General features: G+C 42.6%; 1 protein-coding gene across 1 annotated transcript in view; it reads left to right on the forward strand.

Moving 5' to 3' along the window:
* The window catches only part of GPR63 (G protein-coupled receptor 63), a 52365-nt gene that overhangs the window by 25428 nt on the left and 3309 nt on the right, over positions 1–23628 (forward strand). The window contains exon 2 of the mRNA XM_050949311.1: positions 15443–15559. The gene's annotated coding sequence lies outside the window, so the exon portion shown is untranslated. The remainder of the gene's footprint in view (positions 1–15442; positions 15560–23628) is intronic.

A 23628-nucleotide genomic window follows, 5' to 3' on the forward strand; every position in this document is an offset into this window, starting at 1 on the left:
CACAATCAGCTATCATTCTGCATCTGCTGAGGCAATAGATTAATTTTTCCTTGATGCTGTCAAGATGGCGGGTATACAGCTTCCTGAATTAGGTAGGCTGGTTCCCCAGAATCACTGTTGACATTGCAGCATCACCAGTGATAATCCACCAATGGGGAAAGAAAGTTCCTGCTTGTAACTTTCTGTACAGTCCTGTGTTCTTAAAAATGTCAGCGTCTGTGACAAGGTGGTCTGGTGCCAAAACAGGAATATGAGTTCTGTCTGTTGCTCCACTGCAGTTCAGGAAATCCATTGCTGCAAATTCATCCATCTCAGATTGCTGAGAATCATAGTCCTGCATAGCAGAAGACGATTAATGGGCCTGCAGGCTGGCATCGCAAGGGCCCCCATAGTGGATTTTCTACCTTCAAAATTATTTCCCACTGACTGGTAGCAGTCTGGTGTTGCAAACTTTCAGAGTGCAATTGCCAATTGCTTCTCCACAAACAGTGAAACTCTAATTCTGATGTCTCTGTGCTGGAGGGTTGGTGCAAGCTTGCTATAGAGATCCAGGAGCATGGCCTTGCATATCCAAAAGTTCTGCAGCCACCGCTCGTCATCCCAAATCTGTATTAAATGTGATCCCACCAGTTAGTGCTTGTTTCTCAGGCTGAGAAGCAATGCTTCACCATCTGCAGCTGCTCTGTGAATGGCATCAACAACTTGAATTGGCTCTCGCTGTGTCCCACATCAGTCTGTCCTCCACAAAATCAGAATGTTCCCCTCTGATTCAGTGGTTCTTGTGGCTCTACAAATACTGAAGTATTGTGCGTCCTGTGCTTGCAACACTCATGACAATAGTGCAGACCTGTACACGCTGTGTTTCTGTCAGAGATGGTGGACAGCGAGGAGGGCCAGATGGGTTTGAGAGAGTTTGTTTTTTTTTTTAAGGTGCAAAAATTATGGGATATAGATGACATTACAAGATGGAGAAAGTTGCATGCTTGGAAGTTGACTCCTTGCTCCCAGGCAGCCAAGCATTACTCGTTTCTGCCTTCCTGCTTTCATTGCCAAAACTTCCCCAAAAGTCCACTGGATGGTGGTGAGTTGCATTCTGGGATACCTACCCGTCGTGTACCACACCGCATCGACACAAGTGCTTCTGGTGAATACACATCGCACCAGTGCAGGGAGCCAAGTATCACATGTGCAGGTGATATACTAACTGTGGTGACATTATATTGGTGCAGCTTGCATCACCAAAAGTTTGTAATGTAGACATGCCGTGAGAGGCAGTAGCTAGGTCGACAGAAGAATTCTTCTGTCAGCCTTGCAGTGTCTACGCTGGGGCTTAGGTTAGCTTAATTACATTACACAGGGCATGAAATTTTTTACGCCCCTGACAGATGTAGTTAAGATGACCTAACTGTAGTGTAGACCAGCCCTGAGACTCCAAATGTTGTTTGTGATGTGAAGGCGGATGTCATCTGAAAGAGTTTTGGCAATACTCAGTACTGACTCACCTCAGTGAGTTCAGAGTGTTTATGAGAGCAGGGAAATATACTGTGCCTAACTTGTAAGAGGGCAGGGAAACCTTCTCTCTTTACCCTGAGATGTTTCCACTGCAGTTACTATGTTGAACCTGTCTACCAGGAACTGGACTGTATCCATTCACTCATTTCACAGAGACTAGCTAAGAAACATCAGTTCTTAGCAATATATGGGCAATACTGACCTGGGCTGGATTTATTTCTTTGTTTGTTTAAGTTGTCTATCCAATCAAGCTCTAGGTATCTGTACAGTTATCTTAAAAAAACACCCCCCAAATCCAAAAAACTGAAGGAGAAATATCCTTACCATAAATAATTCTGCTGCCAAGCCACCTCATGTCTATAGCCTGGTTAGTTGTATTACATTTAATAGCTCACCATATATAGCACCAGACTCCAACTTCCTCCAACTGCTTCGCCCAGAAAGGCCCAAGAAAACAAATGAGCATTGTAGTGCATCCTGAAGGCTGTAAAATCTCAGCTCTATAGGATGAAGATGAAGGAAAAGTTCTAAAATTGAAAATCCTTCTTGGAAAAAGACCTGCCAGCATCTCTCTCCCTTTCAAGCCAAGGGACTATCATCTTGAGCAGCTCTGCTGATTGCAGTGAGAGGAGCTGGATTTTTCAGGCAGCCCAGTGAAAGACTGTGTATCCTGTTATCAATCCTCTGAGGCATCCAGTTGATCAAGCCAGTGTGTGTAATTCTTCCCCCCACCTCCAAGAATACCAATAACGTTTTTGTTTTATTAGCATACTCAATTATCATAGTGATTACACACTTTAAAATATAAATGCCTTTCTAGCCTATTTGTGATATAGATGAAATATGGTATTAGAATTTAGCTGTGTGCAGCCAGATGGCTTGTATAGTGTTGCTAAGGAAACAGACTATGAATGTAGTGGTAGCTGAATGTCCCCAGAATATCAGACTATTCGGAGCTGGTATTTTTAACCCATGTAGACAGATAGATAAAATAGATACAATCATGAAATATTAATTTCCTGGGTTTTACATTTCATTAGTTTTTATTGCTCATTTATATTTACTAAAGGTACTTGAATTCCTTACTGTGCCAACAAAGGTACATGGGGCACTTTTCTACGGTTTACAATTAAATGATAAAATTAAACGTTAAACTACAATAAAAGATCTACCATAAAAAGAATCATCAGAACTGTTTGATGGATGAGTAAAGATATAAAAACCAAACAATGGTAGGGTCCTATGGAAAAATGCCTTTGGGGTGGGAGGAGAAGTTAAGGTAATTAAGTGTGGAAGAGATAGAGCTACTAGCGAGGATGATAGAGGGATAAGCTGTATCACAATTTGTTACTGTTTGGTCTTCATAACAGCCTGTCAAACTACACTCCAGACAGCAGCCCTGCCCAGGGAAGGACTTTGACACCTTGTTGAAGGACTGTCATTGGGAAGATATCAAATCTGCAATCTCAGGCCGTTGACTTAGATTGACTCTCAAATACTGGCCTACCTCCATGGAACAATATTTTTTCTGCATGGTGATGTGAATGGCTGGGGGAGAGGATGACAGAGAGAGAGAGAGAGAGAGACTGTCCTTAAGAAAGCATGCTGTTGTGAGCATCATTGCATGTCAGAAGAGGGAGAGGGAGAAGGCAGGAGGGACACTGCCTTGCCTGAAAGGCTGATAAACCTCAGACCAGGGGTGGCCAACCTGTAGCTCTGGAGCCACATGCGGCTCTTCAGAAGTTAATATGCGGCTCGTTGTGTAGGCGCGGATTCCGGTGCTCGAGCTACAGGCGCCAACTTTCCAATGTACTGGAGGGTGCTCACTGCTCAACTCCTGGCTCTGCCACATGCCCCGTCCACCCCTTCCCACCCCGTCTCCTGAGCCTGCCATGCTCTCACTCCTCCCTCTTCCCCCCTCCCCCCAGAGCCTCCTGCATGCCATGAAACAGCTGATCGGGAAGTGCGGGGAGGGAGTGGGAGGCGCTGATTAGAGGAGCTGCTGGTGGGTGGGCGGCGTAGAGCTGATGGGAGGCTGCTGACGTATTACTGTAGCTCTTTGGCAATGTACATTGGTAAATTCTGGCTCCTTCTCAGGCTCAGGTTGGCTGCCCCTGCCTCAACTCACCGAAGAGGTGAGATCAAACATGGGGAGGGTTCCTCTCCGTTGTCTGTTTTTTTCAAAGATCTGTAACTCTTGGATGCTTTTAAGAGTAAAGTCTTTGTGGTTAAATAAACTCCTTGGCTAGGCTTCTGTACCTGTCTTTCCTGACACGTTGTCCCCAAACAGCTTGAATTACTGCAGGGGTAGGCAACCTATGGCACGCGTGCCAAAGGCAGCATGCAAGCTGATTTTCAGTGGCACTCACACTGCCCGGGTCCTGGCCACCGGTCCGGGAGGCTCTGCATTTTAATTTAATTTTAAATGAAGCTCCTTAAACATTTTTAAAATCCTTATTTACTTTACATACAATAATAGTTTAGTTATGTATTATAGACTTATAGAAAGAGACCTTCTAAAAATGTTAAAATGTATTACTGGCATGTTAAACGTTAAATTAGAGTGAATAAACGAAGCCTTGGCACACCACTTCTGAAAGGTTGCCGACCCCTGAATTACTGCTTAGTTGGAGTTCTGGGGGAGTGTGTGTAAGTGACTTGGTGGACTCAGGAGGCTCTGCTTGTAAGGCACTGGTTTCAGAGTCTGGGGTGGTTGGTTTGCAGAGTGTCAAGGGGTCTGAACCTGGGAGTGTGCCCTATAGACCCAGAACTAGAAATTATGACTAGACTCTGCTCAGACCCAGTTGGCTTGGAAGCGAACGAGATCCAGCAATTAGGTGCACTTGCAACAGACTGGTGACTGAATCGGACCAGGTTGTAAGAAGGCAGTATAAAAAGAGAGATGATACTAAACGCGCTTTTAAAACACTTTTTGAAAGGCTCACCTTCTTTTAGCTGAGACCTACCTCATTAAGGCCTCCATCTTGCAGATATTTATATATGTGCTTAACTTAAAGTATATGAGTTGACCGTTTGATTTCATGGGGAGTGTGCCCGTGCTTCAACACATGTATATTTGCAGGATGGGAATCTGATTCTGAGTATAGATGCTCCATGGATGGACTGAAGGGGGTGAGGGGAAATGACTTAACAAATCTTATTTGTCTGAAGCAGGGAAAGGTAGCTAGGCCTCTTCTCTTAGCAGGCAAATAATATGGTGCTGATTGGGCCTGTGGAGCTGGGAGACTTGGCAATGGAGGCTCCTGCAGAGATTTCAAGAGCAGATTTGAAAATGTTTGTTGAAGAATTAAAAATTATTGGGGCTGGTCTAGCAAAGGCAATACGTGAACTAAAATATGAAGTGAAGGATTTGAAGAAGAGTCTCAGGTATGTAGAACTTGTTGGAAGATGGAATTTCCATTCTGCAGGAGATTCTGGACTCTTCAACATTAGTTTGCATTCCAGATTGGAACAAAATTTCTCATGAAATAAAGATTCTGAAAAAAATTGGGAAACATTTAAATGTTTTCTTAATAAGTTAAAACTTTCATTTTGATAACCTCAAAACATTATTGTATTAAGTGTGTGTGTGTGTGTGTGTGTGTGGAGAGAGAAAGTTAAAACAAATCTATGGTTGAAATGTAGCATTTTTCATAGAATCATAGATTATTAGGGTTGGAAGGGACCTCAGGAGATCATCTAGTCCAACCCCCTGCTCAAAGCAGGACCAATCCCCAACCGGCCCCCTCAAGGATTGAACTCACAACCCTGGGTTTAGCAGGCCAACGCTCAAACCACTGAGTATCCCTCCCCCCAATGTTTACATTCTCAAAATGAAACATTTTAACACAAAATGAGTCTAAAGCAGTGTTTCCCAAACTTGGGACGCCGGTTGTGTAGGGAAAGCCCCTGGCGGGCCAGGCTGGTTTGTTTACCTGCCACTCCACAGGTCTGGCTGATTGCGGCTCCCACTGGCCGCAGTTTGCTGCTCCGGGCCAGTGGGAGCTGCTGGAAGCGGCGTGGGCCAAGGGACGTACTGGCTGCTGCTTCCAGGAGTGGCAAGCTGTGGCCAGTGGGAGCTGCGATCGGCCGGACCTGCAGACGCGGCAGGTAAACAAGCCAGCCCTGCCCACCAGGGTGCTTTCCCTACACAACGGCAGCCCAAGTTTGGGAAACACTGGTCTAAATGAATAGTTTTGATATAAACGTAAGGAGAAAGTCAAAGCAAATAATTTCTACTGTCTTTGGCTTTTTTTTTTTTTAAAGACACGTTCCTGCAAATTATTTTTGTTTGTACAAAACTCCGTTTGCGTTGAAAATGTTTTGATCAGCTATACAAGTATGGATTGCTAGTAACCAGCTAGACTTCTGTTATGGCCAGAGTTAGATAAGTGTGTCTAACTGAAACAAAGAAAAAATAATTAGAGAATAAAAAAAGACATAAAATGAAAATAATGGGAATTCTAGAGGGGCACAGAAATGGTAAACAGTGGTGACATACTGAACTAAAGTAAAAATATGTTCTGCAGCATACTGGAAAATCCAAGTATCAGAGGGGTAGCCATGTTAGTCTGGATCTGTAAAAACAGGAAAGAATCCTGTGGCACCTTATAGACTAACAGACATTTTGGAGCATGAGCTTTTGTGGGTGAATACCCACTTCGTCGTGCATCCCACGAAACCTCATGCTCCAAAACGTCTGTTAGTCTATAAGGTGCCACAGGATTCTTTGCTGCTTTTTTGAAAAATCCAAGTTTCCTTTAAAGATGACTTGCAAAAAAGCTGTATGTAATTGGATTTGTGCTTTTTTTTTTTTAAAAGAAATATCAGGATGTCACTTCTGGTTTTGCTGCAGGGCTGTCCTTTTGGGGGTCTCAGGATGCATATTATTATTAACTATAACATCTTCATTGAATGGGTGGGAGATATCTTTAACAAAAGCTTTCTTTTTCCAAAATGTTAATTTATGTATTTGATTTTAAAATAGGTTTTAACATAAATAGAGTTTTAAAGAGATTTTAAACTCCCCTCTCCTCTCAGTTGCTCAAAAGATGATGTGTTTGCTCTCTTGGGCCTTGGCTACACTGGCGCTTTACAGTGCTGCAACTTTCTCGCTCAGGAGTGTGAAAAAACACACCCCTGAGCTCAGCAAGTTACAGCGCTGCAAAGTGCCAGTGTAAACAGTGCCCCAGTGCCAGCGCTGCAAGCTAATCCCTACGGGGAGGTGGAGTACGTGCAGCTCTCCTGCGGGAGCGCTCCCGCGGCAGCACTTCGGAGTTTCTAGTGTAGCCAAGCCCTTGTTTCTTGTGATGTCATTTCACTTGTTCTCCAGTCGTTCTTGGCCATAACTTTCAAGTAACCACTGAAATTGAGGGTCCAACTTGAGTCATTTGTGGCTAGATATCTCAGCAGATGATGAGCACCCATAATCTGACACCATATATTGCTTTACTGTTTTATAATTTATACCAGATACAAGAAGCCAATAAATTGTAGAAATTATCTCCTTAGAAGCAGTTGTTAAATTCAAAACCAAATAAGCTTCTCCTTAACTTAAAACTCATTTTAATGTTAGCAAAATGAGTTAACTGAAATATCTTTAAGCTCTTGGAGGGAAACGTTTTTGAATTAGTGAGAGAAATATGATCTTATGTTTTCTTACACGTTAGTAATTCGAGTTAATATATAACTGCTTCTAATTATGTAATCCTGACCTTTCCAGAATTTTAATTAATATTCTGGAAAGCAGTCTGAAAATTCTTTTGGTTTTATCTGTGTAAGAGTTAAAGGAGATGTGGTGGGATATTTGAGAAAGTTTGGAGCCCTGCAGGCTGTTTTCTTTAGGAGGATAAATTGCTGATGAAGTCTGATATTTGATACAATTCTGCTTGTTTATAGAAATTGTACAAAGACCTTTTCCTCCTGAACATAGGAGAAAACAAACAGGAGATATAGTTTCTTTGCTCACAATTCGAATCCCCCTTTCAGCCAGAACCCAGCCTCAAAACTCTTCCTCTCTCTTTTTCCAGCATCACACAGTGCTTATTCAGGCTGTATCTGGTGTTCCATGCTGCTTTCTGTCTCGGCTTCTGAGGAGTTTCTCTTCTGCTTCTCTTACGCACACAAACTTCTACTACACGCAGTACTCAGCCAAACCCCTCTCCCTCATCATTCAAATTCCTGAGCAGCCACTATGTGCCTTGGTTTTGGGTGGTGGCATGTACCTTTGTTTAGGGTGGAGGTTACTACTGTTTCGTGAAGGAGTGTAATTGTTTCTTACAGCTATCTTAAATGAAGAGTGGCAGTTACACCTAAGGCTCTACCAAATTCATGGCCATGAAAAATGCATCACAAATTGTGAAATCTGGTCTCCTCCCATGAAATCTGGTCTCTTGTGTGCTTTTAACGTATACTATACACATTTCACTGAGGAAACCAGCATTTCTCAAATTGTGAGTCCTGATCCAAAAGAGAGTTGCAGGGGGGTTACAAGTTTATTTTAGGGGCGTTGTGATATTGTTACCCTTACTTCTGCACTGCCTTCAGTGCTGGGCGGCTGAAAAGCGGTGGCTGTTGGTCGGACACCCAGCTCTGAAGGTAGCACTCGGTCAGCTGCAGCGCGGAAGTAAGGGTGGCAATACTATATCATACCACCCATACTTCTGCACTGCTGTCTTCAGAGATAGGCAGAAGGAGAGTGGCAGCTTCTGACTTGAGGGCCTAGCTCTGCGGGCAGCAGCAGTGCAGAAGTAAGGGAGGCAGCACCATACCGTGCCATCCTTACTTCTGCAGTGCTGTTGACAATGGCTCTGCCCTCAGAGCTGGGCTTCCAGCCAGGAGCCGCTGCTCTCTAGTTGCCCAGCTTTGAAGAAAGTGTTGCTGCCAGCAGGAGCGCAGAAGTAAGGGTAGCAGTACCACAACCCTCCCCCTTAATAACCTTGTGACCCTCCTCTCCTCGAACTCCTTTTTGGGTCAGGACCCCAACAATTACAACACCATGAAATTTCAGATTTAAATAGCTGAAATCATGAAATTTACTATTTTAAAAATCCTGTGATTGTGAAATTGACCAAAATGGACTGTGAATTTGGTAGGGCTTTAGTTACGGAAACCAATGGGCATAATGTTTTGCCCAATTTACAGCAATATGTTAAATGTTTCATATTGGTAGATGTTTATCAGAGCAGAACAGCAGCTTTCTATAGTTACAGTTAAGACCAGCTTTCTGTTTAAAGCTATATTCTTTTAAGTGCTCTAAAATGTACGTGATTACTTTGATTTCCTTGAAATTTGGTGTGCCTTCTGGGGGCCCAGAGTTCTATTAGGGATCCTAATTTGGGGCCATTTGACCAAGGGGTTCCCAAGACACAGCCCCTCAAAATAAACAACTTTTCTTAGGTTGCCAGAATTTGTCAAGCTTATTTTTGCTCACAGATAGAGATTAAACCAATGCTCAAATCATCACACCAGCATCTCAGACTCTCAAGGGTTACTCCAAACAGAGTACATAGATCCCACCAGGCCTTTGAGGGGAAATCAGATTAAAATGTTATTTCAAAAGCAGTTTGCTTCTCCTGTTCGGCACTTGAGAAGGCTTGCACGCCTATTTGCATGTCTAATAGACTATACCGAACATGTTCAGAAAGAGAGGTTACCTATCTGGGAAACTACCTCTAGGTCACAGGACTTGAGTGGCTGTGAGGATTTGTTGTGCTTTGAATCTGAGCTCCACACCAAGCACTATGAGTTCAAATCTGCCCCAGGGTGGAAATCTGAATTAGAAAAACCAGGTGTATTGCTCCAAACTGTCTTTATCAAAGGGGGATTTTTATTTTGGGAAAATGTAACCTAGGTACAGCAGAATATTTAGAAAGCACTGAGATTATTTTTTGAGAAGAAAATAAACTACACAAGCAAATGCTGGCTGGGAGGGGAGGGTGATTTGGGGTGGAGGAGTAGGCGGAAATGGTTTCGGTATCAGGCGATGGAGAGTGAGAGGGGAGTGTGGAACACTGGGACTGGTCATGGGGATGAGGGAGGGGGAGAATAGGGACAGGAGTGCCTGTTAGCCCATATTACCTTCCTCTATCTGTGCCATGATCCGAGGCCACCAGCATCCCCTTTTCTCTGCCTCCCTCATGTGAGTCAGGTTCTGGAGGGGGTTTGCCTAGCTGGAGTATCTGAGCTCCTTTCCTTTATTCCCGTTATGTAAGCTGGGGATCTATGAGTCTCTGCTCCCCCAGTGGAGTTTGATCCCTCTCTGCCCCCCCATGTGTGCAAGGATCTTGGGGGCACCCTGCCTGTCTGTGCCAGTCTCTGACCCCCTTGTGTGCTCCCATGTGAATCCCCCCCCGCCATGCCATCCCCCTCATGTGAAGGTTCTGCAAGGATCTTGCCTTTCTGGGACCGTCTGAGCCCCACTCTCTAACCTGTTCATGTGATTTGTTGCTTTAAACATACATTTTTGGTACTACTTAGGAACTTCTGTCCTATTTTCTCTGCTTGCATATTGTTGTTCAAGACTCATTGAACAACATAACTTTTAAGACCCCACCAATCATGACTGCATAGACATTTTTTGTGTATTATACTGGTTTTGTTTTTGTCCAGCTGCCAGTATGTAAGGGTCATTTCTGACAGTGAGGCAAATGGAAACTCTCCTTAACCCTCCTCCTGTATGGGCACACTTCTTTGGAATTGTTGCTCATAAAATGGATTCATTTTTGTGCAATTTTTTTTTAAAAATTTACTATCTTGAGAGAATAATTCTTATTAGTTGGTTTGAGAAGTGAAACATATTCACAAGTTATTCAAAACAATTAGATAGCTTGGCTTAACACCTATTAGTTTTATTTAGATTCTACCTTTTTACATTAAGACAAATAGGTTAATGTCCCAGTATGTATCTGATTTGGTAGATTATCCTAGATTAATTCAGCAAATTAAGCAGAAGGTAAATGTTGGAATTCAAGTGAATAATAATGACTTGCTAGAGTATTTTTGTATTAGTTGAAAATAAAAATTCTATATATTTGATACAAAATAAATAACCAACTTTATATTAATATGTCCCCTTTTTATCCTGAAGGATTCAGTGGTACTTTCCAATCTGTGAGCTGTACTCTTCTATCGCTGAAACAGTTACCTATGCTACTTTGCTAGCCATAACCACCCTAGCCATAACCACTTTCTGGACCCAAATGCTATAGGGCCTGCAGTATTCACAAGGGGCAGGAATCCTAACATCTATTTCCTTGGAGGTAGGGGTTGGGTAAAAGTCCTAGGAAGTAGCAGAACTTTAGCTGCAGTAAGGGTTGCAGTAAGAATGGTAATGGCATGGGCTGGGGCATTGCCTTCCAACCTCAGCACCTCCAAACCTGGACACTACCATCAGGTTAGAACCGTAGCCTAGGAAACGGGGATCTTTTAATAAAGACTTAAAATCAAAATATATGGTGGGTGTAAATCAACAGAGAAATGTATAAATAAATAAGAATAAAATTGAAAAAAATAACAGGTGCAGATTTAAAACAAAACAAAAGTAAAAATAGGCAATAGGAGGAAAATCAGTTAAATAATAGACAAGGATTAAAACTATAAAATGGGTAAAAAGTCATCAACATGGTGATAAAAACAGCTGAGACTTGTTAACACTGTTGTTACCTCTGGTGGAGCATTGTGGCTGCAAAGTTTGCTAGTAAAGGTACTGCCAAAGGCTTTTGCAAACACTCTGTGCCACAGCTGGGAGGCTCAGTCAGTCACTAGATATAGGGTGACCAAATGTCCCGATTTTATAGGGACAGTCCCGATTTTTTGGGTCTTTTTCTTATATAGGCTCCTATTACCCTACACTCCTGTCCCGATTTTTCACATTTGCTGTCTGGTCATCCTAACTAGATACCATGTGAGTAACATACTTAGCCTACAATTTGTAAAGAATACAAAATTGTCACATTTTTTCCACTCATTCTACCCTCATTTCTACCTCAATGCTTCCTCCCCCCTCCCCTCCCCCCCCCGCCAAATCACAAATTCTTACTCTTTCACAGTCAGGCAAGTATCTATGAAAGCAATAATGAGATAAGTGGGCATATTTTGCCTAGCTCTGTCAGTAATGGAAGTAAAGACATTTCAGTAATGATTTGTCACCTCATAAAAATGACAAACTGTGTGTGTGCTTTAAGTTCCATTCATGGATAGTTGCTATTGTTTTGTTAAACCATTAATGACTAAGGAACAAATCCAGCCAGGTCCCTCTTCCCTGGCAGCAGAATAGGTACATTTCGAAGATGTAAATGGGTAAAAATGTAGAGGGGCACCATGGAAGAGAGATACCTCCTTCCTTGCACGGAGCCTGGGTCTAGGTTCTCTCTGCTTGGCATTGCCCAGTGGACACAGCCGAAAGTGTGCTGCATGGATCCTCTGATCCTCCCATGCCACAAAGCAGTGTGATAGGTGACATGTAAACTACCTCAGCCAAGAGGCTGAAGTAGTTTTAACAGAACAGCTCTGCAGCTGCTTTGCAATCTAGAGTGGGCTTGTCCTAAACCATGCTTACCACCTTCTCAGCGTGCAGACCAGGTTTTCAGTTGGGGCATGGAAGGTGTATTTGACCCTGATTGTGCAGTTTAAGGTATTCAAAGTATTTGAAAAGCTCTTGCAGCCTTTTGAGGGAGTCACTAGCATGCTGGTATGTCTTGTATGATGGATGATTCTGAATACTTGCATGTATTATTTGTATTACAGTGGTGTCTAAAGCCCTCATCTGTGTTTGGGGCCCCTTTGTGCTAGACACTGTATGAACACATACTAAGGGCTGGTCTGCACTGGGAACTTACATCAGCATAGCTATGAAAAATCCACACCTCTGAGATACATAGCTATGCCGACCTAGCCTCGGTGTAGACAGTGCAAGTCCCCGGAGATAGTCTTGTATCAACCTAGCTAATGCCTCTTGGGAGGTGGATTAATTACACTGATGAGAGAACCCCTCCCATCGCTTCATTGAGTGTCTACACTGAAGTGCTATCAGTAACATTTTAAGTGTAGACATATCCTAAGGAACAGTCCCTATCCTGAAGAGCAAGGAGAAGTGAAGTGATGTATCTCACAAAGCAGTACTCATTCGTGGTGCAGTAAGGTATTGGTTTTGACCTTGAAATCAAAATAGTTTGGGTGGTATTATAATTTCTTTGAGTGCCTTCCTTAATATACAGTGGCCGAAGTTAGGCAAGCTGCTTTGTGTGGGCAGACAAGTGTGCCTGCACAGAGCCCCATTGACTCAGCTCTGTGTATGCATGGGGTTCCAGCCATGCAGAACTCATTGCTGAATCAGGACAACTTTTTTTCATGTTGATGGATTCTACTGATTTGAGAGAGTTTCTCAATACATATAATGGGGAATACCAGTTGGACACAGTACAGACTATTCTGGTTCACTTTCATTTCTTTAAAAAATGCTTTATATTTATCTACCTGCTTGGCAGCTTGAGGTTAAAGTTATTCATAGATGTCACAGATATTTTAGATTACTTTTTTAGTTGGGTTTAAAAACACTACCAGCTCTTACTGATGGCATCTTTACTTAGCATGCAAGTAATGAGAAGAAATGAAAAAATATTTCAGAGAATATGCTTACTTGTGGGAAGATCTGACAAGTTGAATTTGAATTTAATCCTTCCAAGTTCTTGGCACTATTTTCTGCCTGCTGGCAAACCTGTTTCCTTAGCTGATGCTTCACTGAGGCTGGGAGAAAAGATTAACAGTTTATGTTGCTGATCTTGTTAAACGGGGAGCAGATTTAGTGATGAATGCCTATCATAATCTTAGCACTGCATTTTATCTGTGTGTTTTTTCTACATGACAATAATATTCCCTCTTATCCTATTTATTGGAATAAACAAATTGTTAATTTTGAGCTGATTGCAAAATAACATCCGTTAGTACTGACTTCTGACCATTTGGGAAAACTGTGACAGAGTGATTGTGAAACAAGTCAAAGCCTTTCCAGCCTTTTAAAAACCAGAAAGAGAGACAAGTGTCCATAAACAATTTTATCTTGTACTTTGATTTTTATGTATACAAAATATTTGTAAATAATGGAGATCATTGGAGCTGCCAAAAAGCATTAAGATGTTTCAGCTTTCAAGGCTCGCTGATACTCCCTCATTTTCCTTTGAGAATAAATAGAAGAATCTGCCAAAGTGCTCATTTGAAAATGGATAGTGTGAATTCACTAGAGCCATATGAAAAAGTAATACTCAGGCCGCCTAGCCTGTTTGACAGATGTCACATTAGATATTTGTTAAAGTAGAGCAATATCCTGTTGACGACTGGGTGGTGGTGGTGACTAGATGGGCCATTTCTATTATTTTAGCTCAGGGGTCGGCAATCTCTGGCATGCAGCTCAACAGGGTAAGCACCCTGGCGGGCCGGGTCAGTTTGTTTACTTGTCGTGTCAGCAGGTTCGGCTGATAGCAGCTCCCACTGGCAATGGTTCACCGCTCCAGGCCAATGGGGGCTGTGGGCCGAGGGATGTGCTGGCTGCCCTTCCTGCAGCCCCCATTGGCCTGGAGCAGTGAACCGTGGCCAGTGGGAGCTGCAATCGACCGAACCTGCAGACACGGCAGATAAATAAACTGGCCCAGCCTGCCAGGGTGCTTACCCTGGCAAGCCACGTGCCAGAGGTTGCCGACCCCTGTTGCAGCTGTTCAATCATTTTCACTTCTCTAATAGGTTGGGTTGATGTCTGTTACTTTCTGCGAACTTCATTAACCCTCCTTATGAAATTCCACAGCAGCCTGTGTGTTTAAATGCTGTTTCTTTCCATTGTTTTCAGAGGGCTTTGGATCAGGCCCTTAACACAGTTAGGTTTCTAAGCATGTTCCTAACTTTAAGCACGTGAGTAGTCCCGTTGACTTCAGAGTTAGGTATATGCTTAAGTACCTTGCAGAATTGGGGCCTAAAAGTTCTACTTAACAGAATATTAACTCCAATCCAACAAAAAATATCTTTTCAGTTTTACTGGAGGGAAAACTGCTGCCTTTCTGCCCATGTTCTGCCTTATGTTTGGACTTAGTTGTTACAGTTTCAGAATAACTGCCTCTTTGACAACCTCCAGGGCTGGCTCCAGGAATGCTCTTTCGGTTCTCTAGCTGTCCCCTCTCTGGGCAGGGACTCAGATTCTCCCTAAGCAGGTCTGACTAATGTTCAGCCTCTGGACTTTGCTTTCTCTTCAAGGACAATGACAGTGGCTTAGCAGTGGTTATAAGTGACTATCCAGCTCTTTCTTAGCAGAGTACATTTACTTAAGAACAAAAACGTACAGAGAAAACATATGAAACAAAATAAAAGGTCTCAATGCATACTAATTGTACCAGGATTTGCCCATTAATCCTGTGTGGACTCTGGCAGGTTCCAGTCTTTCTAAACCTTCAGCAGAGTAGGGTGCTACCTTGGTTGAAAGGTCATGTCCATTTGTGGGATCAGAAAGCAGACTGCTTAGTCTGTTTAATCCTAGCCTTTGTATCCCCAAAACTGTTGTCTCCCAGCCTCCTGAAAATAGGTAAAAACCAGTCAATGCCCCTTCCCCTGGGGCATTTCTGGTTCATCCAAGGCCGATTATGCAGACTTCAAAGGCTGCATAATCGGCCTTGGAATTTTGCATTAATCACCCTCTAGTGATTCCATATTCCCCCAGTGACCAGGAATACACAGTACATATAACATGTATTGATACAAAAGGCTATGAATATTCTACAGGTCTGTATCATCTGGCACATCTCAATGTAATGGTCTTTGAAGTTTTCATACTTTCAAGGCTGGCTCAAACATTCAGATAACATTCATAACGATAAATACAGTCGCCTCAAGAGAGGCTTGTGTTTGTCATATCTGTGTCAGTAGTATTGACTTACTTATTTTTTAACAGGCTGCTCGAAAAGGGAAGATTCTGCTGAACATCAGCGCATGCAACCTCACAAAGAGCACCGAAAGATGACTTATTCAGACTGTTCCTTATTCTGTTCAAGGGATCCTGCCTGGATTGGTATGTTTTGGATTTTTGTGTCAGGAAAGTGTGTGTTATTGCAGGTGTAAATGGATGCTAAACTTAAATATACAATTTAGGTACACTGGATACAAATGCAATGGAAATTTGAGAATGAAGTTGTGAAGTTAGAAATGGCTCTTTCTCTTGGTTAATCTAACAATTAGGCAAAGACCATGGAACATCATTGGCACTGCAGATTTTCAGCATTATTTTGCGCTTCTTTAGTGCTTATCATTTGATGATATTGAAGGGTGTCCTAAATGCTAGCTAGTCCTCACAACATCCCTGCGAAGCAGGTGAATAATAACTGTTTTACTAATGAGGAAACTGGGGCACAGCAAGTCAGTGGCAGCACCAGCATTTAACCCAGAATGCTGTTGCCCTTTCTTGTGATCTAAAGACTAGACCATGCTCTTTCTGAAGAACTAAGTAAATGCTATTTTTCTTTTCTTTTTATATCTGTTCATGGTTTGCAATATGACTTCCATGTTGAGCACTTTTTGGCCATTAACCATCAGCTGAACTAAGGGCAGAAGGCATTCTCCTTAATTAAGTGTCACTAATTGCTCAATCCAGATTGGTGGTTGTTGCTTTAGTACTTTTCACTTTTAAAATATATAGTTCTAGTTTTAAGAGGAAAAGAGAAAAATACTTCAATTTTAAATAAACTGTTTATGAATAGTTCTGCTAAAATCATACAGCTTGAGTGCTTTCCATAGATCCTCTCTGTTTACAAAGTCAAATGCTTTCATTAAGTCAATGAATGTGCAGACAGAGGTTTGTTGAAATCTGCATCTCTCCAAGATTTGATAAAAAACAAATATCTTATCTAGAGTCCAGGTTCAGGCGTAAAACCAGCTAGTGAAGGGATCAGAAGGGATTTCCTGTGCTCTTTTTTGCATTTGGTTGAGAATCACTCAACAGAATACCTTGCTAGGAATACTTATTAGACATATTTCTCTGTAGCTGTTGCAATATGTTGGGTCACCTGTTTAAAAGAGTAATACAGTGATTGAGCGTTGCCAGCCTTCAGGGACTTTACCCTACATCCAAATGAGGTTAAATAGTTTGCAAAGGAGCATGATTACGCCTGTTGTGCCATGTTTTAACACTTTAGGTGGATACCATCTGGACCAAGTGCCTGGCTGTTTTTCAGAGACCTGATTAGGCACGATTTTAGAAGCAAGTTGATTCAAATATTGCAGATTCTATATAGCATAGCTTGACATGCAATGCAAGTCAGCGGTGAGCTGACATAGTGGTTTGAAGTGAAAACTGAAGTCAAACAGGGATGCATACTAAATCCAATATTTTTTGCTCTACAGTTAGGCCTGATCTACACCTAAAAGGTTGACGTAGCTACAGTGCTCAGGGGTGTGAAAAATCCACATGCCATAGTGCTGTGTCTTTGTCATCCTGTGCCCCAGTGTAGACATAGCTATGTTGATGGAAAAATGCTTCAGTTGATCTTTCTACGATCATTCAGGTGGTGGAGTTTCTACAATAATGGAAAAATCCCTTCTGTCACTTTAGTAAGGATCTAAACTATGACAGCATAGCTAGAGCACCCTAACTGTGCCCCTGTAGTATAGATGTGGCATTAGAAAACATCTTGTTTAGCTCCCTTAGGCCCCGTCTACACTGGCAAGCTTCTGCGCACTAAAGCAACTTTGAGCGCTGTAACTCCCAAAGTGAACATGCTGCCAAGGCATTTAGTGTGCAGAAACTACGCAGTTGCAGCGCTATAAAAAAGCCACCTTGATGAGAGGCGTAGAGCTTTCTGCGCAGGGGCTACAGTGCTGTGGTGCCAGTGTAGATACCATGGTGATTACAGTGCTGTGATTGGCCTCCGGGAGGTGTCCCACAATGCTTGTTCTCACCTCTCTGGTCATCAGTTTGAACTCTACTGTTCTTCCCTTACGTGACCAACCATCAGCCCCAGCCCATACATTCCTTTGCAAATTTGAAAGTCCTCTTCCTGTTTGCTCAATAATACATGTAGTGGTCTCAGTGCATCTTTCCAGGTGGCCACGTCTGCGCCACGCACCAGGTGATCCTCCGCTTGGAGCACTGCCGAGCTGCTGGACCTCATCAGCATTTGGAGAGAGGAAGCTGTGCAGTCCCAGCTGCGCTCCAGCCATAGGAATTATGATACCTACGAACAGATTTCACAATGTTTGATCGAAAAGGGCCGTGACTGGGACACATTGAAGTGTAGGGGAAAAGTGAAGGAACTGTGGAATGCCTCCCAAAAGGTGCGGGAGGCAAACTGCTGCTCCAGTGCAGCGCCCATGGACTGCTGGTTCTACAAAGAGCTGGATGCGATCCTCATTGGCAACCCCACCTCCACTGCGAAGACCACTATGGATACTTCATTGACTCAAGTGCCAGTTGAGAGTGGACTGAGCCAGGGGGAGGCAATCTTGGACAAAGTGTGGAGGGGACTCAGAGGTAGAGGATGACTCAGAGGCCAGAGATGCATGCAGTCAGGTGCTCTTTTCTACTCCAGAGGAGCCTAGCCAGTCACAGCAATAGGATCTTGGCGAAGCGCAAACAGGAGAGGAGGCCCCTGATAAGTGGATCTGATTTTTGGGAATTGATGAAGCAAGTTGTTGGCGGTTGCAGGAGGGTTGCAGAAGCAGGCTTGTCTCCAACCACATGCCTAGTCTCAGCGGCGGAACAGGCTGTTGATTGACTTCCTCACTTCACGTGAATCTCCCTCAGAGATCCACTGCTGCAGGTTCCTCGGCAGAGCTGCTTTGTTTCTTGCCCCATTAACGGTAACTTTCCCGCACCAATTTGCTGTGACGGGTGGTGGGGGGACTATTGCCGCACACAGACGAACCGCATAGGTGCCAGGGTAGAAGCCACAGGCTTGGAGAAGACCCTCCCTTGATTCCCTGCTCACTCTCAGCAGCAAAATATCTTCCATAATGATCCCCTCCTATGGAAAGTGTGGGAACAGGAATGATTGTCAGGCCAACCCTACGGTGCTGGCTCTCCCCAAGAGCCATGTGCCAAGCGTACAGTAGGATCTGGGAAGAGTGATTTGCCCTCCCCCTGCGGCTGCTCACCATTTTGGGGGTCTTGTGGCTCATGTGTGCTTGCCTGGGGTCAGCCAGTTAGTGACAGGTGTGTGAGGACTGGCTGTGTTTTTAAAGCACTGAATCACTGTTGTCTGTGTTGCAAATAATATTGCTTCTGTAAAATGTTGCATTTAAACTTCAGCAATGACCTTGGGAGGCCAGTCTCCCTTATCGGCAGCAGAACGGATGCGCTGAATTAGAAAGATCCAAGAAGAGCTATGGAGGACTTTCTGCTTGAGGTTATGATGCAGTCAGCTGCCGAGAAACAGGAATTGAAGGAGTGGCGGGACAGCAATGAGAATGACCGAAAGGAGAATTCAGCACACCAGAAAGAAGCCACAGAGCGGCTTCTAACAGTTATAGAGTGCCAAGTGGACACACTCTAGGTGATACTAGTTCTTCAAACCAAGCAGCTCCATGCTCACCCTCCCCTGCAGCCACTGTCACAAAACTCTTTCCCATGCGTCCTCCACACACCACCAACACACTGTTATCAACCTCCTGGCTTCACTCTGTACCCACAGCATTCCACTCCTCCCTCCTCACAGTCCCGCAGTGTGGACTCCCACTGCACTCAACACTCATCCCTCCGCAACTTGGCCCTGCTGAAGTACAGCAGTGGGTGCATAGTACTCCAAAGGAGAAGGTTGAGCATGATCCCTGAACACAGACAAATCTGTAGCTGTCCTGGGACCCCTCCTCCACTTGAGAACTTCCCTTCCCCCATGCCCCCTCCCCCTCCCTGCTGATGAATTTTTTCATTTGACTCTCTCCTCCGGTTGTTGTTTTTTAATAAAAGAATTGTGTGTGTTTGAAAGCAATATTTATTCTATTAAGTGAAAACAAAAATAGCACTGCAAAGCAACATACAATTATGTTAAGGCCGCTTCTTGCATCATGTGCACCAATCACGGCCTAGCGTTACAAGCACTGCAATCCCGAGCATAGCAACAAATGTTACTGGCTTTCAGCTTCAGATTAACCTGTCTACACAAGCCAGAGAATGGGGATTAAAAATGAATGAACAAAAGAGCAAACTAATGTGAAATTAGTGGAATCAGAAATCAAGAAACTGACTAAATTGGTCATTAATGGTGTAGACTTCTCACAAGTAGACAGATTCTGCTACTTGGATTCCATTATAACATATGACAACTACCAGGAAGATGACATTGACAAGCGGATAGCTACTGCCAGGAGACCATTCATGTAACTGAATAAAAATGTTTGGAATGTAAAATCCATAACAACTAAAACCAGATTATATACAACACTCATTGTACCCACATTTCATTATGGTTATGTAACTTGAGTATTGACAGTGTCTGGAGCAAAAGCTGCAAACATTGGAAATAAGATTCCCTTGCCATATCCTAGGTATGACATGGCTAAGTAGATTAAGAAATGATGACATCCATAAAGGGTTGAAAATATAATGCAAGACTAGAGTCATCAAAAGATGCAAACTACAATGATTTGGCTATGTTGTTAGATTGACCCCATACTGACTGCTTAAAACTGTTCACTATGGAAGAGTGCATGGAGGCAGAAGCTGGATATCCAAGGAGACAGTGGTATAACATGGTATATAAGACCAACCAGGTAACACCTCACAGGCTCAAATGGGAATGGTGAATCAAAACAGATGTGGATGGAATCTGTTCATAGCCTTGGTCCTACCCAATCTTGGTGTGTTTGAAAAAGAGATGAATGAATGGTTCTGTTGGTGATACTGGACACGCAAGTCTGCATGATTGGAAACTAGCTAATTCAGTTGTCTTACGAGTGGAAAATCAGGTAAGTTAACAAGTAAATTGCCCATTCCCCTTGGTTCTATGCCCCACTTCTTGCTCTATCTGAAGCAGGGAATTGAATGTTAAGGCATTGAAGAAATCCTCTCCCTCCTATGTAGTGAGAGAAATCTCCCAGGCCCCCCTTTACACAGATATGGGAGTCAAAGAAAGGATACAAAGTGAGTTACATTATTTATAACATTTTGGTTTTGTATTTAAAAATGTTTCCCTAATCTGTACTACCTACGTATATCCCTGTTTGTGCTAAATGTATTGGTTACCCTGGTTATTTAGGGCTTATGTAATAATAAACATGGTAAAAAAATTAACATTACAGGTCATCTTTAACCCAACCAAATGTGAATTAAAATAAACCATTCATGATAATTGTAAAAACAAAGCAAAGCAAAACCCAAGTGGGACCATGTAAAAGGGCATGTTAAAGTTCTTCCTTTCTATGTATTTAAATCACCTGTCAACTTTTAAGCTTTTGAAGAAAATCAAAGGTAGGTGGCTAGAATTTGGCACAGAAACAGGTAAAATTAAAAAGGAAAACTTTAAATTTAATGCAAATGTGAGCAACAGCCAAATGTAGACTAGCCTACTCTGCCTTGAACACAACTGTTGCTGTAATACTGTATTTACAAGTACTGTATAAAGAAAAATCCTCCACCATTTGGCTATAAGGGAGGTTCTGGTTTTGATGGTTATTGGCTTTCTATATGAGACATAATCTTTGACAGTTGAGTATACTTTCCAAATTGTAAACAGATTTTTGCCCTTGGCTTAAAAATCTGCTAAATTCAAACAAAGTTCTAGCAATAATTATATTTGATGAATGAAATTTGTGAGATATTTAGCTGTGAGTTTACACTGCATCAGAAACAATTATGTCTATTATGCTTTATATAAAGAAAGTTGCATTTGAGTGAGAAATTTGCTTCAAAGGAAATGTGCGTACCCAGTAATTTTCTGCATTGAAAAGGAAAAAGTAATTTGGACTCTAGCTTTTCTGCATTTGAAAAGAATCAACGAGAGTGCATGTTCCAAAAATGAGAATACAGTGACCAAAATGTATCCGCGTCATACTTTTCCACATTGCTCAGAAACAAATTTGCCGATTTAGATTATCTTCAATCTATGGGCTCATTAATGCTTAGTTCAATAACTGCTATCCAATGCGTCTGTCTCAGTTTCAAACGGTAGGATTTGGCCTTCGCAGCTAGTAACTGAAGAGTGAAACAAAACCACTGTGAACTCCTCTTAGCTCCGTTCTTTCTGATTTTCTTTTCAACCTCTGTTTATATTTCCAAATTTTTTTTGGAGGAGGGAAACACAGGATGGATCATAGAAAAGATTGTGTGCTTGATGATGGGAGGAGAGAGCAACTGAAACATCTTTTTGTTGCAACTTGCTGTCTGTGCAAAAAGCCTGATGGCTCAGGTTTTGTGGGAGGAACTCTGTGGGGTTGGCTGAAGGGAATCCTATCCACTCCGTCAACTCACAGACAGGGCAGAGGGCTGAAGCTCAGCCCTTCCTTGCTCTCTATTCTATCCCAATGGGCTGGGAAAGCATCTACCACCATATGGCTGTTTTGACTCATGGACCTAGGAGCTCATCCACAATGCTAAGTTATTTGGAATCCGTGAGGAGACCCTGTCCTCCGTACCTGTTTCATTTGCAAGGAGTGAAGCTGAATGCAGATTAAATTGAACAAATGAATCTGCTTTAAGCCCTGTGCATTGCTCTGTCCATGTGGCTGAATTGCTCCCAGCCTAACTTCTGTGTTGCCTGTTTTTCTGATGTCCCATCGTCAACGAATAGCAATTCCTCCAGGGAACATTTTTCCTCTGTCTCCAATTGCACAGATCCAGTACCTAGAGGGTTCAGAGGTCCCCCAGCACAGCCTGTCAGAACAGATTAAATGGTGCACAAAACCTTTCACTGGTACTCTGCGCCTGAGTGAATTTCACATTCTCTGGGTTGCATATATTAGCTACTGGGATTTAAATAGAAATGAAGAAACAGTGCATGTATGCTTGTGAGTTGGTATAGCATATGTCAAATAAGCTTTGTGGTTCGTACTTTTCCCCCAAGTTGTTTTCTGCTGTAGTTAAAGGGTAATGAATCATAAAAGCCATATATTTTTAAATCCCTTGCCTCTAAACAAGAACACATTAGATTGATTAGTTTGTTTTCTGTCTAGCATTTTGTGAAACATTCTTTGCTATAATTTCTGGACACCTAAGGCTATTTAAATTTAAAACATCAGCACTAGATTAGATGTTATGAAGATGTTTAAAGCCCTGATCCTGCAGATTTGGATGGTTAACTTTAAGTATGCGAATAGTCCCATTGTCCTCAGTGGGATAATGCTTAATGATAAGCATGTGCTTAAGTATCTTGCTGAACTGAAGCTTGAGATGGGCCTACCAGCACCCTCATACTGAGTTCTGTCCCTCACTTTCTATCAGAATATCTGCAGGATTTCCTCCATTTGCTGCTCATAATGAATACTGAGGCTTAGGTTCCTTCCCTTCCTAGTTATCCACCCTGGCTTCCTGTTCCCACTCTCCAGAGAAGCCTACCAGACATTACCTGTAAGACCTTATTTTCAGTTCTGAATCATGAATTATTTGTTGTTTTTATGCTGCCTTTCAAATCACTCCTTACGGAACACTGATGCTACTTTCTGTCTTCACTGCTTACAGTGTTCATTGAGTAATAGGCCTTTGTGGGTCTCCTAAACAGGATTTTGATACTCCACACTGTCAAAATTATTGTTTATCTGAACCAGAAAAGAGTGAGATAAATTCCTATTAGGTGTTGTTTATACACAGAATTCTAACGTTGGTGGGGAAGACTATTAAAGGAAAGATTTCTAAATTGGCTTTTTCTTTCAATAAATGCTGGGTAATTTCTCACTGTAGGTCTACTGTTTTTGTGCTTTAGTTTATTATTATCATTAGTGCTTGTTGCAGAGGAGTTAATATAAAATAAAAATGAAGGGCGAGGAGTAAGGAGAAGAAGAAATCTAGAACAAGGTAACTAGCTTATCTGGCATTTTTGCAAGAATCTCCCTACGTAGTTTAGGACAGTCTGCTTTCCCTGAGCTACCAGCAGGGCTCTGAAATGTAAAAGGTAGGAGGGAAAAATAAAACATTAATCCTCCTCCTTCAAGCAGTAA

The sequence above is a fragment of the Gopherus flavomarginatus genome, chromosome 4 (assembly GCF_025201925.1).
Source record: "Gopherus flavomarginatus isolate rGopFla2 chromosome 4, rGopFla2.mat.asm, whole genome shotgun sequence".
Classification (NCBI taxonomy): domain Eukaryota; kingdom Metazoa; phylum Chordata; order Testudines; family Testudinidae; genus Gopherus; species Gopherus flavomarginatus.